Consider the following 8,941-nt stretch of genomic DNA (forward strand, 5'->3'; position numbering starts at 1 on the left):
CGACTTTCCTGTGGGAGCCCTCTCACCCGGTATGGGGCGCTCTGCCACCGATTTAATCCATCTGCATCTGAAAGAAAGTGATGACAAAAGTTAAAGGGCTGCATGATAACTTAACAGCTCCAGCCATCTTGTGTCAATCTAGGAATACCATCTAGAGGCCAAACTACACCCCAACCACCGTTTACACCTTCCCTGAAAAGCAGAATGGTTACCTGACCTTCCCGGCAGAGAAGGGGCAAAACAAAAGGAAAAGGCAGGTATCGATGTAGGGTCCGAAAGCATTGTGTTGGCCGTGGTAGTTTCCATCTGAAATCACTTGACCGTGATCTCTATCCGCAAGGGTCTCTGTCATTTTGGAATAGGGGTTTGAATGCTGTGGACCACCTGTAAAACACAAAAACACCCAAAGGATGCTTATAGTTTTATGACTAGTACAACACCTCTGGTAGCATCTAGGTCTGTGCTGGAATCAATACTTATCTCTGTTGCTGGTACCCAGCTGGCTCACGATCTCCCCGGTGCCGACACCCGGCCGTGACAAGCACTTCACGTCTTCAAAATGAAACAAAATGCCAAACAATGAAGTAAACATAGAGCCGAAATTCAGGCTTCGCTAGGAGGTTGGGTGCCGACCTGCCTCGTCGCCGTGCTCCTCTGGCCTCCGCCATTTGTAGCAGGTTTACATCCTATCCCTCTGCAAAAGAATTATTTGTCAAAGTCACTTAGACACACACAGGGCAAGTTTAACCTTTCCCAGGTTCTCATTTCTCAAAGCAAACCGCCTAGGATCTGACAACAGCATGCATTAAGACAAAGGACTAGAAAACTGCGAGACGCCGCCATACCACTCCCGCCGAACCCCGCACGGACCGGCCGTGGTTGCTCCGTCTGCATTGTGGCTCAGGTGGTTACGCAAAGATAAAGGTTACCCGTAAAGTCTTCTTTCTATTCCACCTACCCCCCAGTCTATTCCACAGGGCAGAGCAGTTCCAGGCTAAACACAAACTTAAACAACACATTATGCTACAAACAGTGTGACACAAGGATGATAAAAAAAGCTCTCGGAGAGAAGAATGACGGTGAGGACTGAGATGACGCCAAAAGAGATGACTGATGGCATAGCGACAGTAGACGGAAGCAGCTCTAAGGAGCAGAAGAAAAGACTGTAATAGAGTGACCTATTATAAGAACTGTCAGTCACGATGATCAAGAGGGCTGCAAAACAACGCTATGTTCAGAATGCTCCCCATATCCTTACAATGTTATAAGCCCCAGGACATTACAACTCACGGCTGGAAAGGATGTATGGCAATACAGCTGGGAATGAGGCCTCAAAAGACATCTGACTCAACACTTCTGAGATGCGATCCCAAGACACGGCTGAGCCTGTCGGTAAGAGAACAAAAGATATCGGTGACATGCCGAGAAGTGCAAATGTTCGAGAACCTAGAGATGATGGCTGACACTTGCCATAAGGTCCTCAAGGATAAAAGGCAGACATATCTGATCCAAGGGATCCTGAAGACACGCTAGACAACACAACACACCAGACAACACAACACAGACTGGAACTGCTCTGCACTGCATACCCTACGGTTGCAATCAAACGTAGAGCCTCTCCCTTTAGCTGTCCTAAGAGGCCCCTTAGAGAGCATCCCTTACCCCTGCACTAATTATTAAGTTTTTCCCAGGAATTTCCAACTCACTACCCTGCTGCCATCCTATCTCCAGGTCGTAGCCCCCAACTTATCTTTCGGATGACCGGCAACATGAATCCACGTTGGATGTGAAATGAGTCCTCCTCAGTCGTCTTGGAAGGCCCCATAATAGCCAGGTTAGCCTCTTAGTCAGCTACAATAAAAAAAAAAAAAAAAAAAAAAATCAAGATCAATGCACAAATCTAGTGGCATATAGGCCAAATCCCCACAATTCGGCTACTCGCCACCTCCTAAGCGCATCCAGGTGCCTGGGTCTCCAGCTTCACCCAGAATCAAAAGCTGTGGCCATTATTTCAATAGACACGTGAGACAGCGAGGGGCAAAGTTATATGGTATTTCTGTGAGTGCGGTAGATGCATTTGTGTGCTTTAAGATGTATAAATGCATCTGCTGTGCTTGGGAAAAAGCCTTAGGTAGCCCCAAATAGACACCTTTTCCCACCCTACGGCCTTCAAAACCCCTTCTGGCACTTCCTAAGCCAGCTACCCTGCTCACACTCTCCCAGCTGCAATCCATAACTTACCTATCAGAAGCCACAATTTTGGATATCTTCTTTGATATGGGCAAGGTCCCTTTTATGACACAATGAATGCACTAAAAAAATTTGAAGCTTCATACTCAATACAACCTGGAAGTTACAATGCTCCTAAAGAAAAAAAAACAAGAAGAAAAACTGAAATTAGAAAAGCACCTTACCACCCCTGAGCACTCAAGCCAAAATTATGAGCCTAAATACTCCCTGTGTTCAACACTATCTTCTTCACAATGTTTTCAAAAACCTCTGTTGGTTTAGAGGCCAAAAGCATTTACTGGGGGAAAAAAAAAACCTGATATAAGCTGAAAGGCCCCCTTCATTGAAATGAGAGAAGATCTCTCATCCCACTCAATCCCAGGGAGGAAATGAATCCCTTTAGCAAAGGCTGGGGTTAATATACCCCTGGCCAGGTCCACCTCTTATTCCCATCATGCCCCAGAAAAGGGAGGAGGTAATTACCACAAGGTATAAAAGCTGTCAAAGGCGCTGTAGCTGCTTGGCTCCTCTGATTTAAATTCAAAATGAGTAAAGAGCTGGAGAGAGAAAAAATGCTCTTCAGGGAATTGATGATACCTTCTTTTTTACTACAGCTACATCAAACAAAAGGGCAGAGACCAGCTAAGAAATAAAACTTTGTATTTTGGCAGCATAGATAGCTAAGTGGGATAACTAGCTGTTAATTTGCACAGTTTTTCCTTAGTGATTAGTAAGTAGTACTTCACATGTGACTAAGTAGTATGAATGGTGAAGCTCTTATTGGGACCTCTAATTAGGGCTAGATACATTATAAATAAAAATAAGAAAACTAATAAATTCCTGGGTGCTGTTAGGGTTACGTATGTGCTGGGCTTGCTCCCATATGAGATATTTGGTACCGGGGCATGGGTAGAAGTGCCCTGAAATGCAGATTTAAACCCTTAAAATGCTGAAAAAGGGAGCACTTCCTTTAACTGAACCCCTAAAATGAGAAAATGGGGTGTTTACCTCCACTTAAACCAATACGATGGCAAATAAATGGTTTCTCCCCTTTAATTTAATCCCCTAAAATATTTGGAAAAGAGGGGGTTTCCTCACTTTAAATCTCTCAAATGACACAGAAAGAGTAATTTTTCCCTCAGCTCAAACCCTTAAAAAGGGGGACAACTGGGCTTCCCCCTCCATTTACACATTTGGATGATGAAAATGCAGGAGTTACCCTTAATTCAAACCCATAAAATAGCACAGTCAAGGTTTTCCCTTTCCACTTAAACTAGAAAATAATGGAAAATGGGGATTTGCTGTCAATTGATACCCCTAACAGCATAGAACGGGTGGGGTTTCCTTCAAATGATACTATTAAAATTGCAGGGGAAGGGGATTCCCCCTCAATTTTGATAGAGACAGTTATGGAAAAGGAAGTTTTTTCCCTCAATTTAAGCCCCTTTTCTCCTAATAATACCTCTCTTTTCTGGGGGCTCTGGGGAGGGACTGAGAAGATAAAAGGGGAAAGTTGAAAGTTTCCCCATGGCACCCCACATGCTGCCTGGAGTGCTCAGGTGCCCAGGTACATCTGGCTGCTCCCTAGCTCCTGCTAGGATGCTCCAACTGTTGTTCGTGGAGGGACACTCGGGATACCTTCATCAGCCCCTCTGAACTAGTAGCTCCCTGTGCAGGTGTGCCCGGGCAACCCTCTGAAAGGAGCTGGTCATTCCTGGACCTGCTGTGCCTTGGAGTGGGGGGTGAGGTGGAGAAAGGCCCTGCCGGTCGTTCCCTCCCATACATGGGCCGTTGTCTGTCCCTGAAACACCGGGGTGCCGGGCTTTCCCTTCTGTGGAAAAGAACCGGCCTTCTCATCCGGGTGCCCGTGGCCGAAATTGGGATTCTGCCTCCAAAACTCCCTATGTCCTAGCTTTGTAATTACCGAGGAAATTTCCCTTAGATCATCAGCGATTACCGGTAATTTTTTCTCTGCAATCATTACTGAATTGTGTTTCTGTGGAAGTGTTTGACACATCCCTTGAGGGGACAAGGGTTTGGCCAGGTTTTTTATGGCTAATCCTGACAGGCCCCGACAGAACCCAAGCCCCCCATCGCTGGTCTACCCCAAATTTCCGTGAAATATTGATATAGTTTATAAATACTCCCTTTGCCTGCTACTCAGTCTTTCCCTGTCCATCCAGGGAGCAGATTACTCCATCCTTTACTCCTGACCACAGCTCTCCTGCCCAAATGCCGGTTCTCACAGACAAGAACTAAGCAGAGAACTACTACAAGTGTTGGCTTTTAAAGTAAAATTCTTATTACATCTGGCTAAATGATCAAAATAAATACAAGTATTGATGGTCACTGGGCGAAAGCTTTTCAGAACAGAAAATATCCATTTTGATAGCACAGATCCCATTTTGACAATAATGTGAAGGTGGGGAACAAGCAGACAGCAAACAGCTTCCACTGCTTCTTGCTCCAGACACTACTGCAAGTGCAGCTTCCCTGGAATTTCATGTCCAGTGTGTCTCTTCCAAGCTCAGCAGGTGAACGAACAGGTACTCCAGGATTTACTTCGTTTGTACTTCAGGCAGCACAGACCCTCCACGAAGAACTGGAATCCAAGGGTAGATCTAAAAATGGTCCTTCCTCCCACTTACCACTCCACACTTTCTCCTTCCGCAGGTAGGATGCAGGTGCCTCGCAGAGGCAAGAAAACTGCCTTTCAATTCAGTACAAAACCTGCCTGGAAAAAACAGGACGCTGGGACCGGAAGCCAGCAGCAATTCCTTAGTGTCTCTGTTCACAGCTGTTCTCCTGCTGCTTTTCTTGACAGCGGCTTTTCTTTCAAGGTCATTCCTGTATGGTTTTATCTTGACAAATGTTTTAGAAAGTTGAGATCCTTGAGAACTGTTTCATCCTGATGTTTTCAGTGCTGCGCTTGCCACGATCCTTTGGATGCCCTAACTGCGCATCCAATTCAGGGAACACCAACTTAGCCCTGGGCTGGGAAACAAAAGACAACAAACATTTAAAAATCGTCCCTGCCTTGAGGGTGTTCAGGCCCGGGAGAAAGCCCTTCTCACCACCCTCTTGGCCTCTTCCCAGTCCGAGTAACTGGAAATGTGCATCCAAACCCGAGTTAGACAGATCGGGGTGTGTTCTGCACACCAAAGGCCACAGCCCCAAGCACTGGGAGCCTGAAGATGCTCTGGATTACAATTCAGAGCCTCAGTGAACCCTGCAGAGTAAAGCCAAGTGGTTTCTCTTTCTCTGAGGGAGGAAAACGCATGACAGCAAGGGCTGTCCCAGCTGACCTGGCCCTCGTGGGGTCAGCTGAACAGGATAACCCATTGAGTCTTGCTCTGCTGTTGAAAAACACTACAAGCCCTGTGGCTCTAGGGTTCAAAAGCTACTTTTTAGGTCAGCCAAAAGGCCTCTGGCTGGGACAATTCACTGAATTCACTGGCAGATCCCAAGATCTGTTTCAAAGTGCATAAAAACCTACACCTACACAAAGGTCCCAAGCACAGTGGAGTTAAAGGTGCTCTGAGCACGGGTTCCTTGAACTTCAGGGAAATGATCCCGAGTCTGGCTTTGGGATGCTCCCACCTGCACCTTGTGCTCTCCACACCAGCCATCCTGCCTGGGAAGGCCAGGGGTTTTGGACGCCCTCTGGGAACCCCCAGACCCCCTGCCAGTGAGCAATGGCGCTGTCTGTGCCTGCAGCCCTCACCCCAATTTTTGTCAGTGGGTGGTTCTTGATGCGGCAGTTGGGGACAGAGGTAAGGAGTGGCCCTGGCAGTGCTGGGGCAGCAGTTGGACCTGATGGTCTCAAAGGGTTTTCCAGCCTCAGGGATTCTATGGGACAGCCTGTGACTGACCCAGCTGCACAGACAGGCATGGGAAGCTGTTACACACAGATTATATTGCCATGAGCCAGAGCACTTCAGGGCATCCTTGAGAGAGTTGCAGAGAGCAGGAAAAAAAATACACAGTTACAGCACTGATCATGCTCTGTGGTTTGTAAGTGGGGCATGATCACCATTTTGTTCTTGTCTTGATAGCTCCAAGGAAAATAACTGTTGAGCTGGCAGCAAAGATGCCACCTTCCTGATACTCCTGGCCCAGAACGATGGCCCAGCAGGCAATTGTGGCAATCTGAATTATTTGTGCAGCTCAGAAGCTGCACATCCCTAGACCAATCCCTTGGGAGCATGAATCTTCCCACAGGCATTTTGTACTTCAGTGTGTACTTTCAGCACACTGGGACCGTTTAAATCAGAATGAGGTCACTTGGTGACAGCACAGCATTAGACCAGAGATATCGAGAGACTCACCAGACAACATTCACTGTGGACTCTCTGTGGATGCTAAAAGGCAGGAGCAGAGAAATTTTCCAGCTCTATAGTTTGTGAAGTTTTTCCTTTCTCATCCTCTAGCTGAAAAACAGAGAAATCCAGCTTCTCACAGCTTCTCTGTGAGAGCTTTCATTCTCGTGAGAACTGGACGGGTAACAGTTTGTAAGAATGTGAACTATTTCTACACCTGCTATTGTTGTCAGAACACTAGAATTGTTTTCAGTCTTGTGAGAATAATATTTGGAAATGGGTGTCTTACTGCTCGGCCTATCACCTTGAGAGGTGGTGAGTGAATAAGCCAATCATGTAATTTCTTTATTGCGAACTACACTATAAAAGAGGAGAAATTCATTAAATGAGGTCTTAACTCTGCTTTGGCCATATCTTTTAACCTGGACCTATGTCGTGATTCACCGTTCTCTGGGGATAACAGCGACAGACTCTCCATTCCCATTGTTCTGGCTGCAGCATCCTCATTTCTTACAGGTCTGTTTCAAAGACTCCCCTCAAAATATGGATCGCTGGTCCCAGTAGGGAATCCCCAAGGGCATTTTTACTCCCTGCAAACTGCAGGAATGACCAAGAACAGGCTCTGTCATAGGAAAAGCAGAGGATTGTGATGATTACACAGCTCTCCCTGTGAGGGCTTCAGTTTCTACCTGCAGTCCCTGAGCAGCTCTGCCTTGGTCCCACCCGCCTGCTCCAAAATGCCTCCGTGGGGTTTAACTCCAGCTCTTTGGATCTGCCCATCCCCACGGCTCTGACAGACAGCACAGCAGGGGAATACCTGAACAGGTACAGCCAGGAGCACACCAAGGCCATCAGGTCTTGCAGCACAGCTTCTTGTGCTTCAGGGCTTCCAGTTTTTTGGTACAGATTCACTGGAATTTAACCTCGTAAAAATCATCTGGCAAGACTTAACATTAACTCAGGAATTCCAGTGCATCCCTGCACCACTGGGATTCCAGCTACTGTACAAGCTGTGAGAGGCAGTGAACAAGCCAGGACCTTACAGGTAAATCAGGTGCCAATCTGTTCAGCCAACAGCAGCTGCAAGAAACACCTTGAGAATTGCTTCAGTTTTGAATTCCTAAAGCAAAACAAAAGCAATTTTCAGATGCTTGGCAAAAGTCCATCCCATTTTAACCAATTTCTGGGACTTGTTCCCAGCCTCCTCATGTTCATTTCCCAGCTCACACGTGGCTGCCAGCCAGCATTAGAGCTGGTTCTACACACAGACGTGCGAGGTTGCTGCGACTTATCATTTCAGCAGTTCCTGGGAACGTGAATATGACCCACATCTCCCACCTGCCCAGCACGGAGTCCATCCAGCACTCACCGAGAGCTGCTGGGAGCTGACATTCTCCCTGCTTCCCGTCTGGGAAACCCTGCCTCCAGCTCCGGCCCCTCCACCTCTCACCTCCTGGGAAGGAGGAGTGCTCCCGACTCTGCACAGCTCCTGCCCTTCGGGGGAGCAGGGGGAATGGCGAAGGCTGCTCTAGTGACTGTTATTTTCCGACCATTTTGAATCCTGAAGCATTTCCCCGGGCCGGGGGTGGGGTGCGAACAGGTGCCCGGTCCGGCACTGCGCGGCGTCGCGGGGTCCTCGTCAGGCGCGGGACAGAGGCTTCCTCCCGCCCCCGGCGCCGCTGACCCCACCACTCGTGTTCACACACCGGGAAACGCCACGGAAAATCGCGCTGAAAGCGCCGGGTCGGCGTCGAAATAGGCGTCGGGTTCAGGCAGCCGTAGAGACGCCTTTCCGAGAATTCTGGTGCTTCCGCGGCAGCATATTTTGTCCTTACCCAAAGGCGCATGCGCATCATGCCGCCTTCTTTAGAAGGACAGAATCAGCGTGCTGAGCTGCTATCTTTTGGCGTCATGTGTTTTTCGCCCCCTCGCCCTCTTGGGATCTGGCAGAAGCCACTTCGGGCTACGCCGCCATCTTTTGTGTGGTACGGCAAAAACGGTCCCGCTCCTCGGAAAAGCGTCTATTCCGTTGTCTGAACCCAACCCCGACTGTAACGCCGGCTCTGCTCTTGCACCATCCGCGTCCCCACACCGCAAAGCGCCGCGCAGGGTCGGGCTTAGGCAGGCGGGAAGACGCCTTTGTGAGAAGGAAGGTCCTGCCTATGGGCCATTTCGTCCTCCCCCAAAGCGCATGCGTGACCCTCCCCCCCATCTTGGGAAGGGCGGTGTCACCCGTGCCCGAGCCGCCATTTTGAGTGTGGCATAGCCTCACCGAGCAGCTGCACTACGTCGTTCTTTTCACCAGGGGGCGGCAGCGATTTAAGTACGAGCTGCAAGCTCATGCTGTGTTTCACGGAGAGAAAAAAACTCTGAATCACTAAGCTATTTCTATT

The 8,941-nt window shown here is 48.4% G+C and overlaps 1 long non-coding RNA gene across 2 annotated transcripts; it reads right to left on the reverse strand.

The window, feature by feature from the left end:
- Window positions 1-479: 479 nt before the first annotated feature.
- LOC125337442 lies at window positions 480-8,360 on the reverse strand. 2 transcript variants are annotated; one of them, XR_007208051.1, is made up of 6 exons: window positions 7,999-8,360; window positions 4,878-5,223; window positions 2,713-2,786; window positions 2,242-2,364; window positions 634-1,851; window positions 480-552 (listed from the first exon to the last, which is right to left on the reverse strand). It is a non-coding gene; the product is annotated as an uncharacterized LOC125337442 (long non-coding RNA). The 2 variants fall into 2 exon arrangements; XR_007208050.1 differs by having other exon boundaries at window positions 7,918-8,023.
- Window positions 8,361-8,941: the final 581 nt, after the last annotated feature.

This window comes from Corvus hawaiiensis, chromosome 23 (assembly GCF_020740725.1).
Source record: "Corvus hawaiiensis isolate bCorHaw1 chromosome 23, bCorHaw1.pri.cur, whole genome shotgun sequence".
Classification (NCBI taxonomy): domain Eukaryota; kingdom Metazoa; phylum Chordata; class Aves; order Passeriformes; family Corvidae; genus Corvus; species Corvus hawaiiensis.